The sequence below is a fragment of the Muntiacus reevesi genome, chromosome 1 (genome assembly GCF_963930625.1).
Source record: "Muntiacus reevesi chromosome 1, mMunRee1.1, whole genome shotgun sequence".
Taxonomy (NCBI): domain Eukaryota; kingdom Metazoa; phylum Chordata; class Mammalia; order Artiodactyla; family Cervidae; genus Muntiacus; species Muntiacus reevesi.
In genome coordinates this window covers 153539081-153564892 of record NC_089249.1, presented here as the reverse complement: position 1 = coordinate 153564892, position 25812 = coordinate 153539081, and the positions used below count along the sequence as shown (strand labels likewise).

Sequence of the window (25812 nt, the reverse complement as noted above, 5' to 3'; positions counted from 1 at the left end):
ATCAGGAAATGAATAAAGTTGAAATAAATTATCCAAGAAAATTTCAAATAGCGGGTGTCTGTTCAAGAGACCTTTAGCAGCCCTGAACTATAGAAATCGCTGGTCAAAAACAGAGATTTCCCTGGCCATGGAACATTCCAGAATACACCCAGGAACCAGTGGCTTTACTTTCAAGAGGCTCCATTGTACAGTGGGTGTAGTCAGTAAAGGACTTAGGCTGACAGGTCTTTGAATCCTGTCTTTCCCATGTACTACCTGTGTGCTCTTGGGCACATCACGTGACATTTCTGATTCTAAAGTCTCTCAAATGTAACATGGGGTAATAATAAGCAGATAGTAATGTTTACTTTCCTTTCCTCTCCAAGGGAATTCCAATACTACATAGATTGTAGTTTCCAAGAGGTCTCCTGGGCTAAAGTTTTCCCTCTGGGGCATGCTCTTAAGGTACTCTCTTCTCCTGAGTTGGGGAAGAATCATAATAGGTCTCATTGGAAGAAAACAACAATCTGACGTTTCTGAGCCCCCCTCTTTGCCTTCCAGTCAGAGCCAGGAAAGGTAACTGGCAGAGAAGAGGGAGGCGAGGTCAGGATTTGTCATCATAGCTGGGACAATCAGCCCCAACCTGTCTCTGGGGATTTTAGCATTTCAGAGTTTTACCACATCTCTGATTCCCTTTTATCTCCAGAACTACCCCCCAAGATTCATATATTGTGCATTCATTCCAATGCAAGCTATTAGAACACTGAATCTAGCCTCAGAAAGGCCTGTACTCAAATCTCAGCTTCTCTGCTTTCCAGATGTGTCTTCGGGCAAATTAGTTAACTTTTCTGAATGTCAGTTTCTACATTTAGGTACAGGGGATTTCATAATGAGAATTAAATGGCATTTGCAGAGTCCCTGAAATAGAGCTTGGTACAGGGTAGAGACTCAGTAAATTTTAGCCATTATAATTATCAGGATAAATATAACTAGCCCCATTTTAAAGATGAATAGTTTGAGATTTAGAAAGAACAAGACTCATTCAGCTCTTGTAATTTCCAGACTGGCGCTCTCTCCACTTTGTGGAAACTTCAGAGGGACTGTTGTTCAATGGCTCTGAGCCCAGAGAGCTTTACCTGCCAAAGGTCCAGGCCAAGGACACTGATGTTGTAATAGTGGCAAATGTTGGGGTCAGGCTTATATTCAGGGTTGTCTATTTCTGGATGAATCCACTCCCCCTGGTAATTGGGATTGTCAGTGGTCCGAGGTTTCCATTGCCCCTAAGCAAAGAACCAAAGAGTGAACATGGCGTTAGTATTTTTCCATTCTTCTCGTGCAATTAGAAAGACTAATCAGTTTGTAAAGACAATTGTGGATTAGGCATAAGGATTCAGAGCAGGCTTCCTGGAGCTTCTTTCCTTTTCTTTGAGCTAACTCACAAGACCCTTCCAGGTTCCCCTTTCTCCCCAGAGGGATCTGAACAAGGTGGCAGAGACCCATTATGAGCCTGGTCCCAGTTCTCTGTGCAAATTTGATCATGGGGTTAAGAAATGTAACCTCATAGGGAATACCATCTGAGGACTCTGGACTTGGGGCCATTCTCTTCCTGGTGTGCAGCACAGGAAACTGGGACCAAATAAAACAATATTATTTCAGTCAATTCTATCTCTGGACCTTTTGATAGTTGATTCCTTCAGCTCCCTCTCACTTCTGACATGAAGTCAGGACTTGGCCCTTAAAAAGAAGCCCCCCTACTCCAGCATGTTTGGCTATTCATGTCCTACTCTTCCCCTTTCTGGACCACTTCTGAGACTTCTGGTCCCTGACCTCAGACCCATTTCCTGTTTTGATCATGTTCTTTTGGCTGTTATCCACTACTTGGGACTAACTCCTTGCCTAGGACTCCCTGGACCTCTGCCTCCCAGCGTCAACCTTGAACAGCCCACCTGCTCCCAGCCAGACACAGCCCTGAGTACAGGGCCCAGATGAAGCTACAACCTTATGGAGGGAAACAGGGCAGGGGGCAGTGGGGAAGCAAAAAGATGACCACAGGATCTTAGTGTTTCTGTTCTGTAAATTAAAGTTTACATCTCTTCTGTCTTATTTCTCACACTGATTGAAAGATGAGATCCCCCCCTACCCCTACCCCGGCACCACCACTCACCTTATATTTCAAGTTTGGTATCAGGGTCCCTTCCCACTCCCCATCCATTGCTTCATTCCAGTTGTCTGGCTTCTTGGCATTCGGGTTAGGGATGTATTCAGTCTTCCCAGTCCTAAAATGAAATGTTCCTCCATGAAGACAGATGGGTGGGCCAGAGTGAAACTGGGGTCCAGAGTACAGTCAGGTGGACCTGGCACCTTGCCGCTGCTGCTCTCCTGTCCTCACCCCTATGAAAGCTCAGCTCAGGACTCTGCAAACAAATCCGATACATACAGCAGAGAAAAAGCTATTAAGTAATCCAGCCTCTCCTGAAATTCTCCATCCTTCTGACCCTGACAACTTTAAGCTCAAAGAAGCTGGGCGTTTTCCTTATCCTGGACCTCTCCCTTCCACAGTCATATGCCCCATTATTAGAACAAATCTTCTAGCCTGGGTCCCTCTTCCTAAAGATATGTTTTAATGACCTGGTTTGGACACCAGCATGCTCCCAGATCTGTATCAGTCCTCCTTTGTACCCCAGATTCCTTCTATTTCCTAAGACAGAACTCCAAGTTACAGCCTGTCCTAACTTTCATATTTCTTCTGCTCTGGAGCCTCTGAAGTTCTGGTCTATCTACCTGACAGTTCACCTTGGTGCTGACCATTTCTCGAACTTGAATAAAGGCTTTGATGCCAAGCCCACTAGGCACACAGTCATTCACCAGCATAGTTTCCCAGGTTCCTGGGCTCTCTCAGCTGCTTTGTGGTTCTGAAATATTAACAGTCAGCATCTTATCCTGGGGTCTATGGACTTGATAGGTCCAGCCTACCTAAGTAGTTTCTACCTTCTCTAGGTCCCCTCAACAGGGAGCATAGAGGCTTGAGCCTCTCCCCTCTGCCCAAGGCCTAGATCCCTGACTACATCAGGTTCTCAGTCCACACCAAGAGGAAGGGTCAATGGTTAGTCTTGCTGCTTTGAGCCTGCCTGCTGGGTCTGGAACTAACCCAGCCCGTAATTTTCCCAGGATACTGAAGGTTCAGACACTGCTTGGTCATCTGCCTTAATTCCCTGACCATACCTCCCTCCTCCTGGGTTTGGAGCCCATTGAATCTCCTTACACATGGCTGGGCCTTGCCCACTTCTCTACAGGCCTCTCCTTAGGGAATGAATTCCAGTTGCTGGGTGCCATGCTGCTCCTCAATTAACCCTGAGCATCTCTTCCACATGAAGCTGAATCTGCTCTGCCCTGAGGAACAGCAGTCCAGCAGGTGAGGCCCTCCATGACCTGGCTCCAACAGACCATTCCAACTCATCTCCCACTCACTCTCCACCTTGAACTTTATGTTCCCAAAATACTAAACTGCAGCTTTCAGTACTTCGCATAACCATGTTACTTTCTGCTTAAGTGATGTGTCTGCATACCTGCTGTGGGTCTGGAATATCTTCCCTTCAGCTCAATTTCCCTTGCTCTAATGAATTTGCTCTTTGAAATTCAGTACATGATTAACATATAAATGCCATGTATTAAGGACTTATTATGTACCAGGCACTAAATTATATATATTAGCTCATTTAATCTTTACAACAACTTTCACATATAGGTATTATAAAAACCCTGTTTGTGAAATTTCATAGCAGCTAAGTTCCTTGCCCAAGGTCTGTTTATATGTGGGATGTTGTAGTTAGTAAATGGTGGTGCTCCCATACAAACCCATATCTGTCTGACCCCAGAGTCCCAACACCACCTACACCCCCAAGTCAACCTGAATTAGGAACCTACTCATGGCTGCCCTGGAGAAGGAACTGGCAACCCACTCCAGTATTCTTGCCTGGAGAATCCCATGGAGGGAGGAGCCTGGTGAGCTACAGTCCATGGGGTTGCAAAGAGTCGGACACGACTGAGTGACTTCACTTTCATGGCTCCCACAGGATTTGACTTCCCTGACTCTCACCATTAATTACACAGTGACCTGCATCTGTGTACCTGCCTGCATCCCTCACTAGATTCTGAAATCCAAGAGGCTTCACAGTCCCTGAATTGTTCTATTCATAGCTGTATCCAATACAGCTTTCCAGTGAATAATAATGAATCAGTCCATATACTCCTCACATTTCCCATTTCAGTAACTTTGGTGTCAAAGATACTCAGGTTCAAATGTCGGTTCTAATGTATGTGAGGCTGGGCAAGTCACTTCATTCATTTTTAAGTGTCAGTTTCCTTATCCTCATCGAGGCTGCTAGCAGGATCAATAGATCCTGAACAAATGTGAGGTGCTTTCCTCTTCCCTCCATGCTTCTTTGAATACCAGTATTTAGCTGGATACCTCCTTGAGGGACTGTTGTCTCCCATTTGTGCTCCAATGTTCCCAGCCTCCTCTGCCCATCCCCACAGCTAAGATCCCCTGTTGCCTCCCAGGAAACACCTTCTGACCTCAGGTTTCTTATCTTCAGGATCTTCTATTTGCAGCCGTTCATCCCATTTCCTTGGTTTCTGAGCATAGGGGGCTTTTATCTTCCTGGGAGGCAAAAAGGCCCAGTCGTCCTCCACATCCCAAGCTGCTACTTGCTTATTGTCGATTTTGACCTCATAAGTAGCACTGGGGCGAATAATGAGAGTGTGTACAGGTGAGTATCTTTATTGATCTAGAAAGGGAAAAAGGAATATTTCAGTCCCTTGTTGGACCTCAAGCATTAAATGCACCGTCTAAAACAGACCCTCAGTTCCTGAATGCTACCTCCCACGTAGTCACAAACACACTTTATCATATTCCTCATCCTATTTCTCTGGTTAACCCAAAAGAGTCTTTGGGTCTCATTCTCCTAAGTACATACTCCTCTGGCCTCCCTTAGCTCCCATCCTTCCCCTCATCATAACTCTGGTCATTCTTTTTTCTTTTCCAGTTTTCTGTCTGTCCCACTAGACTCTAAGCTTCTCAATAACAGGGATCGTATCTGACTCATCTGCTATATCTGTGTGTTCCAGAGCAAGGCCTACCCTGAGCAGGATCCCAGGGAGTCCCTGTATGTACAGCTCCTGTACTGACCTGGTAGGGAAGACTTTGCCCTGAAAACAAGTTTTCCAATGACCCAGGTTCTAGGGGCTGCTCTGGACTTGGTCTCTGCCTCCCCACTGTGCTCTAGTTGGGCCAGACTTCTTCAGTGCTACTCTTTCTCAAGCCTCCTCAACTTTTCTCATATGATTACCTCTTCTAGTAGCTCAATCCTTCCAAAATTTGTCACCATCCTTTACAAGGCCAGTTCGTGCTCATCATTCAAAGTTCAGCTCAGGGGAAAACTTTTCTAAGAAGCATTTCCTAAGACACCAGGTCAGGTGGCAGTGGGGTCTCCTCCACGCTCTCATAGACCCCCATTACACTAAATAGTCATTCTCCTTTGTTTGACTCCTACCTTTACTAGACTCTGAGTTCTGTGAGACCAGAGGTCACGCCTAACTTACTTTATCCCCAGTCCAAGGCCTAATACAGAGTTGACATTCAGTGACTTCCTGTTGAGTTGCTGATGAAATCCAGCTATAACCCTCCAGCCAACCTAAATCTCTCTAGCTGAGATATTCCTAAGGTAAACTCACCACCTATTTCTAAGTCCAGCACTCCACACTTCCCCCATCTCTTCCAATTTCTAGCAGTGGGGAATGGGAACTTGCTGAGCCTTGTTCCAAGATACAACTTTATATGACTTCCTGTCTTTCAGATCAGTTTCTTCTGTGAACTCCTGTAATTTATACCATTTTTTTATTTTCTAATCTGCAAAATGGAGATGATAGTACTTAATTTAGAGGGATGTTATAAAGATTAAATTAGATAACATATTCAAAATGCTTGCCCTTCTCCCAAGGCTAATGACCAGCCCACACACTCACCCTGCACTTGATGATCTTGTTGTTCTCATGGTATTTCCCTTGATAACGAAGGATGACTTGTACTTTGTTGTTGCCAAAGCCACAGATGTCAGGGCCTGGAAATTAAATCCCAGTGCATGATTTTCCATCACTTTTAGGCAGTTTGCCTGTTCTGTGGCCAAAACAGACATGGTCTGTGCAATCATCAGAGTCCCAGCAGGAAATAGCACAAACAAATTTAGGATTATTTCAGAAGAACTTAATAAAGGGACTATTTTAAATAGTGGGAGCAAGACATTGAGAAAATATAAGGAATAATGCTATATTCCAGGCTAGCAACAGTAGGGCTATTCCCATCCCTAGGCTTGAAGGAGGGAGGTTCAGTGGTTATCAGAGCCCAGAAAAAGAGAAAGAGTTCAGTAGAGAGGGCAGCCTGGAGAGAAGCTGTGACTTTCAATCAAGGGACACAATTCTCTTCCCTCCTGTGATCTTCTGCCAGGGCTCCCACTGACCAAACCTGACAGGAAGCCCCTTCTGTGCCAGGCACGTAATAGCATGTCATTTAATTCTCACAAGTAGGTATTACTATCCCAACTTTTAGTTGGGAAAATTGTGGCCCATAAAAGTTAAGCAACTTGCACAGGATCAAACAGCAAATAAGTAGCATGGCCAAGATTTAAACCCAAGCTTAACTAGAAACAGAGCCGGGGGCTCTTTCTGCATTGTGAAAACTTTAGAGGACACGGTTGGTGGTTCTGAGCCCAGAAAACTTAGACAAAGGTCCAAGAATAGGTTTTAATCTAGTTTTTCAACCTAATTTCTCATGATATTGCTCTCTGACTATCCTACACATGTGCCTGCATGCACAACAGACACATGCACGCGCGTGCATGCGCACACACACACACACGCACAGAGTGTGCGCCGGCCACGCTGTTCTTGTTCAGCCGCTCAGTCATGTCTGACTCTTTGCAACACCATGGGCTGCAGCACACCAGGCTCCCCTGTCCGTCACCAACTCGCGGAGCTTGCTCAAACTCATGTCCATCCAGTTGGTGATGCCATCCAACCATCTCATCCTCTGTCATCCCCTTCTCCTCCTGCCTTCAATCTTGCCCAGCATCAGGGTCTTTTCTAATGAGTTGGCTCTTGGCATCAGGTGGCCAAAGTATTGGAGCTTCAGCTTCAGGATCAGTCCTTCCAATGAATATTCAGGATTGATTTCCTTTAAGATGGCCTGGTCTGATCTCTTTGGAGTCCAAGGGATTCTCAAGAGTCTTCTCCAACACCACAGTTCAAAAGCATTGGTCTCATCGTTTTTCTACTTGCATTTGAATTTCATGCCCCTGAGCTTTTGTATACACAGTTTCCTATGCCTGAATTATATTTCCTCTGTTTTCTTTTCTGCTTATTAAAACCTAACCCATTCTTCAAAGAGTAATTAATACCTTCTCCCAAAACCCCCCAGTTGGACTGAGTCATGCCAACTTTTGCGATATCATGGCACCTCATCAACAGCTTTTTAAAAGTATGTCTTTCATTCTGTCTTTTAAAACACGACTCATATGCCTGTGTCCCCAACCAAACAGAATACAAAAGGGTAGAGGAGAAAAAGCCCAGGAGTTACAGCCAGACAAATTGGATTCAAAATCTTACTTTCTGCTTATTTACCTTGGGCAAATTTCTTGCCTGTATTTTCCCATTTATAAAATGGAGATGATGATAGCCCAAAAAAACTTGTTGGGTTTTTTGAGCATCAGATAAATAATATTAATTTGAAAAAAATCCCATTAAAAGAAACCTATTTCCAATTTCCCTACTACAACCACCATGTACATCTTCAAATATAAGTTCCTTGTGAGAAGGGGGGATTCTGAAAAAAGTAGAGGTGTTAAGACACACACTTTTAGAGCCCCAGAATGCTATATTGGTCTACATAAGAAAAAGATTAAAAAATAAGAAAGACATTGAAATATAAGAAAGAAGGAGAGTAGTGCTTGCTTCGGTATCACAAGTACTAAAAGAAAGTAGAGTTGAGGGAGCAGTGATGCAGACAGAAAGAGGGTGAAGCAGCTGAAGAGGAGGATTTGAGGAAGGGCCAGAGAGAGACATGGAGTTCTTTGGGAATAGAAAAAAATATTTAGAGAGAATTTTAAAGAAATGTTGATGTATGATGTGTAGTTTAAACTTTTCCTCTGAACTTGTGCAAAAACATTCAGTAAAATCCACATTCTTCATCAGTGATTTGGGAGTGGGATTAGTTGCTGTCATTTCTTTATTTTTAAATATCAACAACATTGAAGCTGGTCTAAGAGTAGGAGCTAAGTAAGGGCTGGACTGCCCCAAAGAGGCCCAGTATACTGAGGTTACAGGTGCATCACTGGATGCACCACAGATGTTGGATAAAAGCAATTTCCCTGACCTTCTATGTCTTTCTCTGCCTGGGGGGCAGGAATCTCCTTCAGACCACAAAGGGTTATTGTATTACATCTGTACATTTGAAGGTGTCTGCATAGTTTCTTGTTCCTTTCTCCTATTCTTAGGCGTAGAGAATGTCTCTTTGTACTATAGCCTTATTAATACCATGTGACTCTCCACCTTTTTGATCTATTTATATTAACATTTAGGTTTAGAGTTGCTTTTCTCAGGTCTTTGAAGAGTCTTACCGCAGAGGGAGGTGGAGATATCACATTAGAAACTTCCTGCTTCAAAGAATATGAAAAAGAATGTGTGTGTATATAACTGGATATATTATACATATATATATATCAGAATCATTTTGCTGTAAACAGAAATTAACACAACACTGTAAATCAACTATACTTCAATATAATAAATTAAAAAAAAGAAATTTCCTGTTCCAGGTGCTTCTGAGCCTTTTCTAGAACTACAGTGGCTCTCATTAAGATCTCACAGGACCAGGAGTCCTCAGGTGGTCCAGTGGCTAAGACTCTGGGCTCCCAATGCAGGGGGACCAGGGTTTGATGGCTGGTCAGGGGACTAGATCTTGCATGCCGCAAGTAAAGATTCTGCATGCCACAACTGATAAAGAAAAAAGAGATGGATGATGGACAAGCTGGAATCAAGATTGCCAGGAGAAATATCAATAACCTCAGATATGCACATGACACCACCCTTATGGCAGAAAGTGAAGAAGAACTGAAGAGCCCCTTGATGAAAGTGAAAGAGGAGAGTGAAAAAGTTGGCTTAAAACTCATCATTCAAAAAACTAAGATCATGGCATCCAGTCCCATCACTGTGTGGCAAATAGATGGGGAAACAATGGAAATAGTGACAGACTTTATTTTCTTGGGCTCCAAAAATCACTGCAGATGGTGACTGCAGCCATGAAATTAAAAGACGCTTGCTCCTTGGAAGAAAGGCTATGAACAACCCAGACAGTGTATTAAAAGGCAGAGACATTACTTTGCTGACAAAGGTCTGTCTAGTCAAAGCTACGGTTTTTCCAGTAGTCATGTATGGATGTGAGAGTTGGACTATAAAGAAAGCTGAGCACCAAAGAATTGATGCTTTTGAACTGTGGTGTTGGAGAAGACTTTTGAGAGTCCCTTGGACTGCAAGGAGATCCAACCTGTCCATGCTAAAGGAAATCAGTCCTGAATATTCATTGGAAGGACTGATGCTGAAGCTGAAGCTGCAATACTCTGGCCACCTGATGTGAAGAACTGACTTCTTGAAAAAGACCCTGATGCTGGGCAAGATTGAAGGCAGGAAGAGAAGGGAATGACAGCGGATGGGATGGTTGGATGGCATCACCAACTGGATGGACACGAGTTTGAGTAATCTCCAGGAGTTGGTGATGGACAGGGAAGCCTGACGTGCTGCAGCCCATGAGGTCAAAAAGAGTCGGACACGACTGAGCGACTGAACTGAACTGAACTGAATGCCACAACCGAAAAAGAAAAAAAAGATCATGCATGCAGCAGCTAAAATAACCTGCGTCTCGAAACAAAGATTGTGCCACAAGTAAGACCCGGAACAGTAAAAAAAAAAAAAAAAAGACCTCACGTAGCTGACAGTGACTGCTATCCAAACATGATGTAATACTCTGATTCTGAATGCATATCCTCCTGGTTCAGGGTGTCAGGAAAGAGTTTTCACACACCCACCACCGCAATCAATGCCTTGCTCATGTTTTACCGAAAACTGAACCACCAAGGTCTCGTTCTCATTGCTGAATGGCTTAAATCTGGTTGAGAGGGCATAAAACTTAGTATCTTCGCTGATTTGGAGACCTGAGAGCAGAGAGCACGGAGTCTTCAGACTTCAGTACCCTAAGAGCAGCCACAGAAACCAAGCACTTGGTCTTACCAATTCCTGGTACCTTCTTACACACCCGCTGCATGGCAGGTACCGTCGTGGCTGCTTTACACACATTATTTTATTCAAGCCTCAGAGCAATTCTGCAAAACAGGTACTATCTTCACTTTTACAAATTAGGAGTCTGAGTCATGGGGAGGTGAAGTGAGCTGCCTAGGACCACATAGCTAGTAAGGAGCTAAACTGAGATTTTTAAGCCATGTTTGACTGATTCTTTCTTTTTTTCAGCATACCATACTGCCTCTGATTTACAAGAGATACTTAAATACTGTTCTGAAGTTTTACAAAACATGGGGTTTCTACAGAGACCCCATGGGTGGCCAGAATCAGGCTTTGCTGTGCACAACTGCTGTGGTAAGAAGAGGCCCAGCGTGGCCTCTTAGAGTAAATAGTAATCATTGCTAACACCTATTGAACACTTCCTCATTACCATGCAGTATGTTTCATTCATGTGTGTTACCACTCATAATCCTCAGAAAAACTCTATGAGGTGGGCCTTACTAATATCTCTACCTTTTTACGAAATCACTAAAGCTATTTTATTTGTCCGAAATCATACAATCATACTTAATTTCAGAGCCCCTTACCCGAGATTTTAACTCCCCATCCAGACAATACTGGAGCTGTAAGGGGTATTAGAGCCTTTGTTGTCTAACTACATTGCTTTATAAATGAGAAAGCCAAGCTCCAGAGAGGGAAAGTTACTAATCTAAGATCATATATTCACAAGTAACATACACATAAGCCAGTGTCCAGACCTCCAAGCTAGTGGTCTTTTCATTATTCCAAGCCGCTGCCCAGCTTTCTGGTTATGACATCACTTTAACTCTGAGTTTCAGCTTCCTCATCAGCAAAATGTAGATAATTAATCATACTCCAGAGGGTTCTCTTGAAAGTCAAATGGGTAAGAGATGTAAGAAGCACTTTGTAAACTGTCAATATAAAATGCAAGGGACTATCATTATTCATGACTGATGAGGGTCCTTCCTTTATGATCCCACAACTCTTGCTACCTCCCTGGATCACATTATGTTGCAGTTAAGCTTATTTCAGTCTCTGTGAATAATTTTTAAACTCCTGGATTGCAGAAGCCTCTTTAACATAAAGATCTAGGGCAAGGTCCAACATAGAGGAAATGCTCAATAAATATGTGTTAAATTGCACAGAAGGATCACAGGTCCTGATTGAGATGTCTCTTGAGCATCTATTGTACACTAGGCTTTGTGCTAAGCACTTTCAAGTCTGATATTGCATTAAGAGCTGTCTATATTTTAAAGCATACACTTACACTTAAGACTTCACCTGTGCTCACTTCAGCAGCACATATACTAAAATTGGAACGATACAGAGAAGATTAGCATGGCCCCTGCGCAAAGATGACACGAAAATTCGTGAAGCGTTCCATGTTTTAGCCTCCAACTAATAAAAATAAATGAAAAAAAAAAAGACTTCACCTGTGGTCCAATGGTTAAGAAGCCACACCCCCCTTCCAAAAGAAGAATCTGCCTCCCAATGCAGGGGTGACAGGTTCAATCCCTGGTCTGGGAACTAAGATCCCACCTGTGTTTCAGGGCAACTAGGCCTGTGTGCCACAACTAGAGAGCCCTCGTTCTGCAACAAGAGAAACAATTAGAGAAATGTGTGCCGCAACCAGAGAAAGCCCACCGGCCACAGTGAAGAGCCTGCATGCTCTAACAAAAACCCAGCACAGCTGAAAAAAAAGTGAAGTGGATGCTTATTTCCCCAAAGACCTCAGGAATGCCAGAGTAGTCAGAGAAGGCTTCATGGAGGAGGCATGGGCACAAAGGCAAGAGTACTAAACCCATGGGCAGAAGACCAATCCTTGAATCTCCTCTCTACTGGATGTAGCTATGTAGCCATGTGATTTCCCCGCTCTCCAAGCCTCGTTTGTATCCAGAACCCTTTTAGACAACCAGGGGGCACCTGATGAACCTGAATAGGATGAGATATGGGGCAACAACCAAGTCAAGCTGAGAGGAGGTGGGTGGCTGTGCACACTGTCCTCAAGAGTCGCTCAGACAGTCTCTCTGTTCTCTCTCTGGAAACAATTTTCCAGAGTGGATTTAAATGAAATTTTAAAATGTGCAAGCCAATTCGTAATTCTCTCCTTTAATAAACATGAAACTGAGATTCACAGTAGTATCCAGGAGAGAGGAGATGGGAAATCACTCCAGAGGACAATCAATGGATTCTATTTATAGGACAAAAGCTTTCTCAGACAAAAAAAAAAAGACTTCGCCAAGCGTCCGCCTTCCCTCATAAAACATTATGAGGCTCTTACAGCAGCCCTGCCTAATGAATGGTAGATGATGATTAGTATCTCCATCTAATATCAAAGCTCAGAGAAGTGAAAAGACTTGCCCAAATTATGCAGCTAGCAAGTCATGGCCCTAGGTCTGTCTGCTCAATTCTCCATCGTAGCAAGCAGCTCTGGGGGACAGCAGTATTGGGGGCTTATATAGTGCTGTCCCCTTTTTCAAGTGCAGAGTGTTAAATTTAAAAAAGCTTAGGATTGGGGAAAGCAGTATAGTCCTGGGTAATGAACACAGTCTGGTGTCAGATTTAGAATCAAATCTCAGCTTCACCTCTTGCCAGCTGTGAATATAGCCTTGGGCAAATTGCTCAACCTCTCTGAGGGCCTCTGCAAAATTGGGAACCTAATAGTAACCTTCTCAATGGCGTTGTTAGGAAGATTAATGGGGTAATGTGTCTAAGGACTTAGTTTTAAATACCTGTTATTCAATAAATACATTATTTTTGTAAAGACTTTTCTCCACCTACTACTTCTTTTTATACTAAGAACAAAAAGTAAGTTGATAATCATGCATAAAAACAGTTGTATCGAAGTCAGAACTTTCTCAATGAATTAGTATATTTCTGGATTCTTGTAATTACCTTTATCCTTTTCTTTGTCTCCATAAAACTTTCCTGCAGTGAGCTGAAATTTGCCATAAATGACCCATGTTTAGATTCCATCCATTGTTTTTTCCATCCATCTATGGGATTAAAGAAGAAAAAAGCAGCGTATAGAAATGGTTTGTGTATTTTAAAGACAATGAAATGCAGCCAAGGTTGATCAAGTCTTATGAAGACAGAAAGGGGCTATCAGAAGGTAACTCCAATATTCCTGTAAACCCCCTCACTATCTGATACCTGAACCCACTATTCATGTACTGTTATGTAGTTAGTGCTCCATTAATGCTCTAACACACCCTCCCCTATGAAAGTTAAATTATGAAAATCATTACAGGAATGTTTGGTAAAGTACCTTTATGGTTGAAGAACTGAGTGCTTATACATATTTATGTCTAGTAAGATAATAAAATTAGCTTACCAAGTAAAGAGATTAGCAATGTCATTTTATACTTCTTGAATTAATAATGATGATATTGAACAATCAATTTCCCTTTACCTTTTTTATTGCTTAAACTTTTTAGACTCTCCTCTGCAGTTTCAAGGAGATGCTGATAAATTTGTTTTGCTTTGGCATAGATGGCATACAGACAAAGAAGCATTCTTTTGGGACCCGGCACTCCTTCCAAACGTTCAGTGCCTGTCTGATTTTATGCCTCAGAATTGCTGACTCCCACTTCTTGGACCCACCACGATCTCAGAGTCATGGGGCAATTTGGCAGCTTAAGATGAAAGAGGCCTTGAGGGTAGCTTTCATTTCATCTCCTTCCTGCAGCTGAGTCAGTCTTTCTCAGATACCACTACCTGATATCCAGGATTATTGCCTTAGCTCTGCCCATGAAAAGCCCATTTCAACATACATCCAATAATACCACCCTGAGTGGCTCTCTTGGCTCCTGTTACTTAAGTCTAAATACAAACTGCCTCAGTGGTAAAGAATCCATCTGCCAATGCAGAAGTTGCACTGAGACATGGGTTCGATTCCTGGGTCAGGAAGATCCCCTGGAGGAGGACATGGCAACGCACTCCAGTGTTGTTGCCTGGAGAATCCCATGGACAGAGGAGCCTGGCGGGCTACAGTCCATGGGGTCACAGAGTTGGACATGACTGATCACACACACAACAACCTCCCTTCTTGAGGCCTAGGGGCTTGCTTTCTCTTTTGTCTTCCCTTGTTGCTCCTAAGATCTCAGTGTTAGGCCAGAAAATGTCAGTGACCACCTCATCCATCAATCCAAGGGAGGGATCCCAGAAGATTCTTTCTGCCTCAAGTTGCTGTGACTTGAAAGAAGCAGGTCCTGCTTCCTTGACCATAGTTGACCCAATGAAGGATAAGAATTGATGCCAAAGTCAAAAGATTTGTTATTATGTGTTAGACTTTTATGTGGCTCACTAAAAATTTCTCCTCATATACTCCCATGGATGATGCTTTAAGATAGGTATTATTAGTTTTTTTCATTTAGCAAGTGGTGGACCTGAGATTTGAATTTACATCTGTCTGATTTCAAACCTCTCCTCTCTTCTAGAAGGAGAGGGAGATGTAGGGAAAAGTGCTATGAAGAAAAAAACTTGTATAATCATAATAATAGCTACTGTTTAGTAACTACATGTCAAGCATTGTACAGAGGGCCTTACATGCATTATCTCATTGTAGTCTCATAACTGGGGCTTCCCTGGTGGCTCAGATGGTATAGAATCCACCTACAAAGCAGGAGAAACAAGTTCCAGATGTGGGTTCAATCCTTGGGTGGGGAAGATCCCATGGAGAAGGAAATGGCAACCCACTCCAGTGTTCTTGCCTGGAAAATCCCATAGACAGAGGATCCTGGTGGGCTACAGTTGATGGGGTCACAAGAGTCAGACACAACTTAGTGACTAAATCACCACCACCACAGTCTCATAATAGCTCTATGACAAATGTTCTATTTTTTCCCCAATTCAAAAGATGAAGAGAGTGAAGCTCAGAAATCTGTCCAAGAACCAAGTCTCTAAGTTAAGTGTGGTAAGCAGGGTTTGACCCAGGCCTTTGTAACATCAGAATCTGTACTTTTGGGACTTCCTTGGTGGGCCAGTGGCTAAGGCTCTGCGCTCCCAAGCAGGGGCTCTGGGTTCAATCCTTGATCAAGGAACTAGATCCCACATATTGCGACTAAGAGTTCACATGCCACAAGTAAAGATCCTGCATGCCACAATAAAGATTGAAGATCCAGGGTGCCACAACTAAGAGTTGGTGCTGCCAAATAAATAAATAATTTTTTAAAAACTTGGTACTTTTAATTGCTATACTCTATGACTTCCATGAGGTCATGTATATGAAAAGCCTTTTATAACCTAAAGAGTATGCAGAAACTATGAGTCAATCATACTACTTTACAGTTCCTAAGTAATAAAGCTATTTGTATATAATTTGAATATTGTCTGTCTTCTCCACTGGACTGATAAGTTTCATAACAATTTTACAAACTCTTGTGTCCCAGTATCTAGCACAGAGTAATTACAAAAACACTTTTTTGAATGACTGAATGGATGCATGGTCCTGCCTTTTGCCTATGCCATAAAATTCTCAGCCTTCCAATTGGATTGATCCATTTATTAATCCATTTGACAAATGTTAAGTGAGCCTGGCATTCATGTTGAAACAGTTGACAGCTTCGACCTTGAACTTTATGATTGAAGCAGTGAGAACAGAACTCAGGACTTCTTATCACTGATTATTTTTCTGGATTAACAATACTGATACAAATCAAACTTGTTTCAGTTTAGGATGTCCTCCAATAAGGAGTCTTTCTTGTTAGAAAAATAATGTCATCCACTCAAAAATTTTTTTAAAAAATTAATAAAAATAAAGCAAAAAAAAAAAAATCACACACACCATGACTAAAATCCAGCACAGACAAACAAACAAACAAACAAAATGTCATAGAGTCAATTAAGATCCCATTTTATGTTTTATACATTTCCTCTTAGCATCATAACATCTTAACATCATAAAAGGCTCAGGCCAGAATGTTCCTTGTGGTCATTTAATCTGACCTCCTCATATTGTGGGTAGGGAAAATGAAGCCCAGAGAAAGAATGACTTGCTCATGGACTCAGTTGCCAGTTACAGAGCTGAGACTAGAGCCCAGTCTTTCTGTGCCCTCATCGCAGACTCATTATTCTTTCATTCGACAAATATTTCTCAAGCATCCGTTTTGTGCCAGGCACCAGGGGTACAAACCTGAGTTTTATAAAGTTCCTCCAGGGACCTGTGAGCTTCAGGGAGCTCATAGTCTGAAGAGGCAGACAAGTAAACAACTACAGTGCAGTGCAGTAAGGGCAGTGATGGAGGGAAGCACAGGACCATGACTTTCAGAAAAGCACTGACTACCCCCCAGAGTCAGGTAGATTTCAGAGAAGCCCTGACTGAAGAAGAACTGAAAAGGCAGAAAAGATGAAGAGTGAGTGTTCCGAACAGAATGACTTGCATGTGTAAAGGCCTTGAGGCATGAAACAGCATGGTATTTCATGGGAAATGCAACCAGTACTGTGTGGTTCTGCAGGCTAGAGGAGCCAGATCAAGGAGAACTCTTTAACTGAGAACAGAAGAACAGTGTGTTTACCAAGGTTGGATGTTACCATCTTTTTTCCTTGCCAAATCTTTCATTCAAATTGTTCAAATATCTGTATGTACCAGAAATCCCTCCAACGAAAAATAACAGGTGTTTGGGAGCAGGCACATCTAGCTGATAAATGCACATAATCACAGCCAAATCTGTAGAGATGCAGAACCAAGGAGGCCAAATAACTATGATTCTTCTACCAAATGAACTTATTTCCTTAATGCACCCCCCAAGGTGCCTGGCTGGTAGGGTAGTTCAATTCAGAAGACTGGACTTGGCACTTGCCCGGTGGTCCAGTGGTTAAGAACAGCCATGCAAAGCAGGGGATCCTGGTTCAATCCTTGGTCGGGGAATTAAGATCCCACATGTACAGAGCAACTAAACCCACTCGCTATAGCTAGAGAGTTCGAGGTCTGCAACTATTGAAGCCAGTGCCTTCTGGGTCCTGAATGCCATAACCAGAGAGTCCATGAGCCACAAAGAAAGATCCCACATGATGCAATGAAGATCCCACATGCTGCAACTAAGATCCAATGCAACCAAATAAATAAATACATAAAAATTTTAAAAAGACTGGGCTAGAGATTCATTCCAGCACTAGCTCTACCTCTCTGAGATTCAGTTTATTCAGCTACAGAAAGGGTTTACCTAACTCATAGTTTCTGGGAGAATTAAATGAAATAGCATGCAACACAGCATTAGGCACATCGTAAATGCTCAGTAAATACTACTTAAAACTGGATCTGTATATATGTGTATGTGTTTACAAAGATATACGTATCAAAGGTAGAGAGAGAAATATTTTCAGCCTTGAGAATAAAAGTTGTACCTCCCCCAGCCCTTAGTCCTAAGCCTGGAACAATAGGCCCTTCAGAAAATGCTTGTATAACTAGATAAAAATACACATTTGCTGCATTTATTCAACATTGTGAGATTATATTTTGCAGAAGAGAATTTGCTAGATAAACTAAAGCATAGCTCTTCAGGGGCCAACATTTTTTCTACCACTTTCACTGGAAAAGTTTTGCAGACATTTGTAAAAGACTCTGATCCCTTTTGCAGAGAATCATAAACAAAACTTAAAGTTTCTTGAAGACTCATGCACTATATGAAGCTGTAATGTGCAGTGGAAGTATGGGTTTGTTTTGAAATTTTTCTGTCTCCACTGTTCCTATTCAGCTGTGAGCACTCGCTTCTCCCTGAAGTCAATATGTTTGCCTCTAGTGATCAATCTACCCAGCTGTTATGAAACCAGTGGACCTACGTCCCACTTACTTGCCTGCCGTCTTACCTGTTCAATTCCTTTCTTTTCTTTCTGTCTGCCAGTCTATCTGCATGTCTGCCAAGTAGACCATAGTCACCCAGATATTTGTCAACTAGTAAAGAGCCTTATAGGGTGGTAAGTAGCACTGGATAAGAATCTTGGGTCAGTCATTTTTCTGAATCTGTGTATTTTAAATTCTTTAAGGAAAGAAACACTGGGGGGGTGATTAAAAAAAAAAAAAAAGAAACACTGTACACATAGTAGGTGCTCAATGAAAGCTTGCTGAATGATAGATTGGCATGAGGACCAGGTATCACAGTGGTAAAGTGTCTGCCTGCCAATGCAGGAGATGCAAGAGACATGGGTTCAATCCCTGGGTTGGGAAGATCCCGAGTAGGAAATGGCAACCCACTCCAGTATTCTTGCCTGCAAAATTCCATGGACTGAAGCCTGGTTAGCTACATCCATGGGGTTGCAAAAAGTCAGACACAACTGAGCGCGCACACACACACGCACACACACACACAAATTATTATTAATTAACATCAGGATTATGATCAGTAAAACCATTAAAATTATTACTGTCATTGAATGGGTTCTTGTAGTGGGTCCCTCATTCATTTTGTAGGCTGCCATTTCTAATCAAGTATACCCTAAGAAGCACATATTGGAGAAGGAAGTGGCAACCCATTCCAGTATTCTTGCCTGGAGAATCCCAGGGACGGAGGAACCTAGTGGGCTGCCGTCTATGGGGTCGCACAGAGTTGGCCACAACTGAAACGACTTAGCAGTGGCAGCAGCAATAAGCACATAGTCAAGTTTGCCAAGAAAGTGAGCATTAAACAATAGCCTATATGTTTGAAGTAGGATAGAATACAAGCCCTTCATTTAAATATTTGTAGGGAACCTATCCTGTGCCAGTGTGAGTGCTAGATGCCAGGCTACAAACAAGATGTAATCCCTTAAAGAGCTCAGTGTCTGATTAGAAAGACAAGAAAATAAAGCACCTGCTTTTCTTATTTTATTGTTCTTGAATTATCAAAGTAAATACTGTAGAAAATGCAGAAAACCCAGAGGAAGCAAATAAGCAGTAAAAACATACATCCATGATCTACCTCCCAAAGATGACCACTGTCAACATTTTTATATATTTCCCCCCAGCTTATTTTTTCCTGTATGTGAGCAATGGCTCCTGCTCTTGCTTTCACATCCCTGCTGCCCCTGGAGAGATCCCTGCCATCAGTTTGTACTTGAGACCTGGAAAGTCCAGCTGGATCAGGCCTCTTGGGTTTGGGCATCTGTCCAGAGCGATTCTTCCTCAGGCCCAGCTTGTCTGAGTATCCACGATCTACAGATGGTCCCAATAGCTTATCAGTCAGAGGCCCGAGCAGCAGGCTGTTCCTCAGCCCTGCTGGGCTGTCCTCAGAAAGTCTGAGCCAGCTGGACACAGAGGTCCTTTGTCTCAGGATGTCTTTCCAGCCAAGTTTTCATGGTCAAGTCTGAGAGCTGATAGAATTAACATTCACTTGTCGTGCGCGCGCGCGCACACACACACACACACACACACACACACACACACACACACACATCTTGTGACTTCTGCACCATTCAGTGATTTCTGTACCTCATGTGAATTCCAGTTTCTTTCTGTCTGATTTTGTACTTTGACAATGGCCATTGCTGTTACCATTAGCCCTCCTGTCACCTGTCACACCTCTTTGTATCACTAATTCAATGATTCCCCAATTCAATCAACCACAATTCCTGCACATTTTAATGTGTCCCTTTTTAACACAAAGCCTGAGATTTCAAAAGTTCGTGTTGTCCCTGGGGCCATTGGTATTATTACCTGCTGACTAACTGGCCAACTGACACTTCACAGCCTGCAGCAAGGGCCAGGAAGTACATCCTTTATGCAGGCAAGAGACCTCGGTTCAAAAAACATCTCAGCCGCTGACTCACTGTGTGACTTTGGGAAAACTACATCTCCTCTCTGGGTCTCAGTTTCCCTATCTGTAGAATGATAGGGTTGAATTCTAAACACCTTTTACTTGATGAGACCTGGAATAGTCTGGAGAAAGAGCAGAAAGAAAGGAGCCTGAGTCAAACTTTGCCATAGTTCATAATTGGCCCTGCCATATTATATCCTCTCTCTGAACCTCGATTATCCCATCTGTAAATGAGAAATAGGAAACTATTTGGAGTTAGATGAGTATTCAGGGCCCTTTCAGTTCAGACATTCAAAGGATATAAGCTTTGCTTTCCTGGGGTTGCTAGGCACTACTTAAAATGTGAGTTAGAAGACATTCCACTTACTAGATTCATGGGAGGAAGGGGGGGGGGTGGGGAATAAGAGTAATACAAGAATAATCAGTTTTGATATTACACAATCCTTGGTTCAGATCCTGACTTTGCCACTTAATAGCTGTGTGACCTCAAACAAATTATGCAACTTTTCTGAGCTTCAGTTATGTTATATATAGACTAGGAAAATAATAACTACTAGAGAGTAGAGGTGAGAATTGGAGTGTGATTAGAGAACTATCATGCCTAGTGAGTAAAATTGGGGTTAATAAAGGTTACTTAAGGCATCAGATACTATTAGCTGTAAAAACAAGGGTTCAAAAGGTGGAAATTCAGTTCTATAAAGAAATGAAAAGACAGATCAATTCTCTTAATTTTTAATAGTTTTTAATTTAAAGAGTAACACAAGTCATTATAGAAAGTAAAAAAATTAAAGTCATCTGAAATTCCATTATTTACCATTTATATGTTTGGTGTATTTTCGTCTAATCCCTTCCTCTCTGCATGAATATATTTTACACAGTGACCACATATGCCTTACATGTAATTTTGTACCTTTTACAACTAAACTTAGATCTTAAACATTTCCCCATGACATTATAAACTTTCCAAACATTCTGTGAATGTATCATATTTCACTTCAGCGTGCCCCTACTGTTGGATATTTAGGTTTGCTTCAAATGTTTCCAATTATTAATTACACACCCTATCTCCACTGACCTTCACATCCATTCTTTAGCCATCTGCCCCTGCATTCACGTCTTGGACCTTATTGTGACCAGAAACTACTCCATCTCTGAGATCTCAAGCCCAGACTCCCCCTCTATGACTGCGGCTTTCTATCCTCCAATTCTCGCACTCTGTTACTTAAAGTACACCTGTTCTTTGATCCCCTCCATTTTTTTCAGTCACTGACTCCTTCCTAATTCTCATGGTCCATCCTTCCTCTCTCCCTCCTGCCTTCTTGTATGAGCCAGGCACTGTACCAAGTCCAGGGGCTGTAAAGTGGTAGGTGTGAATCCATCAACGTGCTGACTCCCTTGCCTATTGCCTTTCTGCAAAAACTCCTTCTGTGTCATCCAAACCTTTCACCTTCACTTTCACTTTGCATCCTAAATTATTTTCTTGAGCCTTACACAACTTCCTCTCTCAGCCACAGTTCTCAAAACATACTTCATGACTATCTTTTTCATTTCCCAGGTCTTCATTTGCCCCTCAACCTACCATAGCAGCCTTCCACCCCCAGCACTCCTCTGAGTCATGGAATTGGTCTCCAAACTTCAAAATACAATGAATGCTTTCCAGAATTTGCCTCATTTACCTCCAAACCACTTTTGACACTAGCTGTGTAACCTTGGGTGAGTCACTCAACTCTTTGAACTTGTTTCCTCACCAGTGAAAGAGAGATAATAGCATCTTTCTGATATAACTGTTGAGAGATTCAATAAAATAAGATATAAAGAAAAAAATCCACTGCCATACAGTGGACATCAAACAAAAATTAAGTTCTGACATAACGTTGTTTCCTTGGTCCCTGACAATCAGGAAAGGTTTGCTTTGGCTAGTATAAGCATTCTTTTCTCTTGAAAAGGATCATTTCCCAGTACAATTCATTAATTCTTAAAAAAAAATTTTTTTTGAGCACCTGCTATGTGCTTTTTCTAGGGGTTACAGATACAGCAATGAACATAACAGAGAAGCACTGTGTGTTCTAAGGAAGCAAATGTAATGGTGAGGAGAGGAAGAAAGACAATCAATAAACATATGAACAAGAAATGAATCAACACTGAAAAGTATTGCAAAACATTAAGCATGCAAAAGTTCATGAGGGAACTTTTAGGGGAGATGAAAATATTCTATATATTATTTGTGGTGGTGGTCACACAGGTATATATATACTTCAAAATCCAATGAATAATACACTTCAAATGAGTATTTTATATATATAAATGATATCTCAAAAAGGTTGATTTAAAAAATTAAAGCAGGACTTCCCTGGCAGTACAGAGCTTAAGACCCTGCCCTTCCACTGTAGGGGAACTAAGATCCCACATGCCATGTGGTGTGGCCAAAAAAAAAAAAAAAAAAAAATTGAATCATACAAAAGGATAGGTATATATGTTTATTTGTCTAAGTTCAGTTCAACCATTCAATAATTCTTTAGTAGGCACTTGTCTAAGTCAGGCACTGACTTCGACACTGGAAACAGAGGAGAATCAGGTAAATAGACAGCCAGAGACTGTTTACTGACTAACACAAAGGAAGCACAGAGGTTAAGGGACTTAGTGAATGCCTAGGCAAGGCTTCCTGCAGAAGGTGACAACAGGCAGAGCAGACTTTTCTACAGATAAAGTATTGAATTTTATTCATGATTGATTGTCTTAGGGTTTGAGACTTGGAGCCCCTTTTTCTTTGATTCCAAGGGTTATTTCAGCTGACTCACTGGAAAAGACCCTGATGCAGGGAACTATTGACGGCAGGAGGAGAAGGGGACAACAAAGGACGAGATGGCTGGATGCCATCACCGACTCAATGGACATGAGTTTGAGCAAACTCCAGTAGATGGACAGGGAAGCCTGGTGTGCAGCAGTCCATGGGGTCTCAAGGAGTCAGACACGACTGAGCGACTGAATAACATTTCATAAATATCTGTTGATAACATCCTTCAGAATTTTACTTTTGCCACACAGGGCAAGTTCAGTCCTTGGGGAGGTGACTGCCCATCTGGGCATATTCTCCATTTTCCAACATGAGAAACTGTGGTGTGTGTAAAGCCATCCCAGGCAGGCAGGGTGGGGATGGGGGAGATTAAGAGTCAGAAGTTCAGCCTCTCAGGTTTCAACACAAAGGATAGCTGAGGTCGGTCAGAAAATGGGAGACCACCAACCTACACTTGGAAGGGGCGTATGCCTTGTCAAAAGGTGCCCCCCACAGCAAGTCAGTGAAGCTGAGGGCTTCATGCAGCTCATCCTTCAGCCAACTCCTAAACGTATCTCCTGTATGCCCCTTCCCCTATCTCTCCATGACCCCCTCCGCAAAGCAGGCCTCTCCACTTTTCACCAAGATAACTATAGCCCCCCAGATGGCTCTGTTTTTAGTTTGTCTTGGGGGTATTTTTGTCTCCATTCTCAACTTTGGTCAGTTTCATAGTACATTCTCCACATTTTTTGCTGAAGTGCTCTTTCTAATACGAGGGCCAGATCTTGCTTCTCCCTCTTGCGTTCTTCTCTGGCTCCCCCTGCTTACAGCTGAAAGCCAGGTTCCTTAGGCCTTGCCTGCTTGCCAGCCTCCCTTTAACCACTCTCCCCTTCACACTTCCCAGTTTCCTGAAGACACCACTGCTGACTGTGTCATAACTGGGAATCTTTGTCGTTGCTGTTCTTCTTGCCTGGAACACCCTTCTCTCCATCCCCACCCATCTGATAAATTCTTACTCATTCTTGAAAACCCTACTTCGGTTTCACCTTCTCTCTGATCCTTTCCTGTCCAGTATGCTTGTCTGGGCTTATTTATTCTTTCCTCTGCACCATCTCTGTGGCTTATTCTCAATACAACGTTACTTGTATCACATATTAGGAAATTGAATACCAGAAAGAGGAAAGGGCTTATGCATGCTTTTAAGGTGAAATGTAGTACTCAAATCCTGATTCCTAGATGAGAGCCCTATCCACTGCACCCTCAAAGAATTAATCGTTATTTTACACACGTGCACACACACACACAGAGAATACTTTGTGGACTAAAAAATAGTACCATTGGACATCTGTCCTTAGGTAAATAAGCTCTACGGTAATTCTCTGATGTTCCTGAGACATTCCAGGGAGGAGAAGGAGAACTCCCAGATCCTCTGAGCTCTGATATTCTATGAAACACACAAAATTTTACTATCACAATTAGTGCTCACATTTTCCCTCCAGAGTTCACTAGTGTTTTTAGGATGACAGGAAGGGAACAAGCATTTATTGCACACCTTCTGCCATCCAAGTGCTAAGTAGGCCCGACCCTGCTTAGCTTCCGAGATCAGACGAGATCCGGCGCGTTCAGGGTGGTATGGCCATAGACTTATTGCACATCTTCTATATACAAGGGGCAATGCTTTAGGCCTTATCTCACTGAATTCTCAGAACAATTTTTGCAAGATGTCTTTGGCTGTCCTCATTTCATAGGCAAGGAAATTAATTTGTAGACAGGGTAAACTACTAACCCAGGATCACAGAGCCAGGAAGGAAGGAGCTGAGATTTGAACTGTTCAAGGCTGGGGCAGGTGATTGAGGACGAGCAGGTAGGGTCCGGTCTACCTTCGCTCTCCCACGCCTTCCCATTCGATGGAGCCTCTTACCCCCGTCTAGGAACTCCTCGCGCAGGTAGATCTGGCGCTGCGCCCGCGCCTCCAGCGCGCAGTAGCCAACAGCAGTAGCTGCAGTGGCAGCGCGACAGCCCTTTCATCTTGCAGAGGTTGGTGTCCTCACGCCCAAACTTGGAGAGCTGCTGTCCTAGCCAGGTGTTACAGGCTCTGCCTGGGCCCTGGGACGATGGCTGAGGTCACCTGCACCCCGCACCTGACTGTCTCGCATTTGCGGCCCTGGGGATGATAATGACCGCAGCCAAAGGTTAGGGACCACGCGCTGCGAGTGCTGGAGGACAGAGATGTGGGGAGGCGACTACGTGTTGAGGGAGCTAGAGGGCAGGGTCCCTAAGGAGTGGGGGCGTGGAGGAGCAGCTGAGGCTGGCCTCTGGGACCCTGAGAGCCTGCTCACTGTTGGTGCAGCCGGTTTCAAAGTGCTCTCACATGCTTCCTTCCATCATCCTTCTGACGGTCCATCCATCCTTCTACCCTCTTTCCATCATCCTTCTGACCGTCCATCCTTCTACCCCCTTTCCCTTTATTCATGTATCCTTCCTCCTATCTACCCATCCATCCACTGGGCTTATGCTGAACAATAACAGTATGATATATGTCTAACAGAAACACCTAGGGAGGAAGGGAGGCCAGAAGAAGCTCTAAATCCGCATGAGATCTGAAGGAAGGCTTTCTGAAAAGGGTGATAAGGTGAGCCAGGGAGGAAGAAATGGGGAGAGACGAGCAAAAGAAATACTATGTGCAAAGGCCCAGAAGAGGGAGAGGCTTGTCACTTAATATCACTTCTATCATAACCCAATACCATGTAATCGGTGTCATTTCCCTTGTTGTGAGGCTAGTGAAGCTCAAAGAGGGGGGAAAAGCACCAATATTAGTTGATCATCCTATTGTGTGCTAAGCACTGTGCCAAGAACTTACCACGCATCATCATCATTCTATCATCCTCATACTAAATGTATAAGGCGGGTGTTATCTTGTGAGACTTAACTTGTGGACTCTGAGAGACAAAATGACTTGCCAAGGTT

General features: G+C 42.9%; 1 non-coding gene and 1 pseudogene across 1 annotated transcript; one reads left to right on the top strand and one right to left on the bottom strand.

Moving 5' to 3' along the window:
• LOC136149609 (calreticulin-like) overlaps positions 1-25291 on the bottom strand; it is a 34286-nt pseudogene extending 8995 nt beyond the window's left edge.
• On the top strand, positions 11628-11734 carry LOC136156665 (U6 spliceosomal RNA). The gene has a single exon (XR_010661154.1). It is a non-coding gene; the product is annotated as a U6 spliceosomal RNA (small nuclear RNA).
• Positions 25292-25812: the final 521 nt, after the last annotated feature.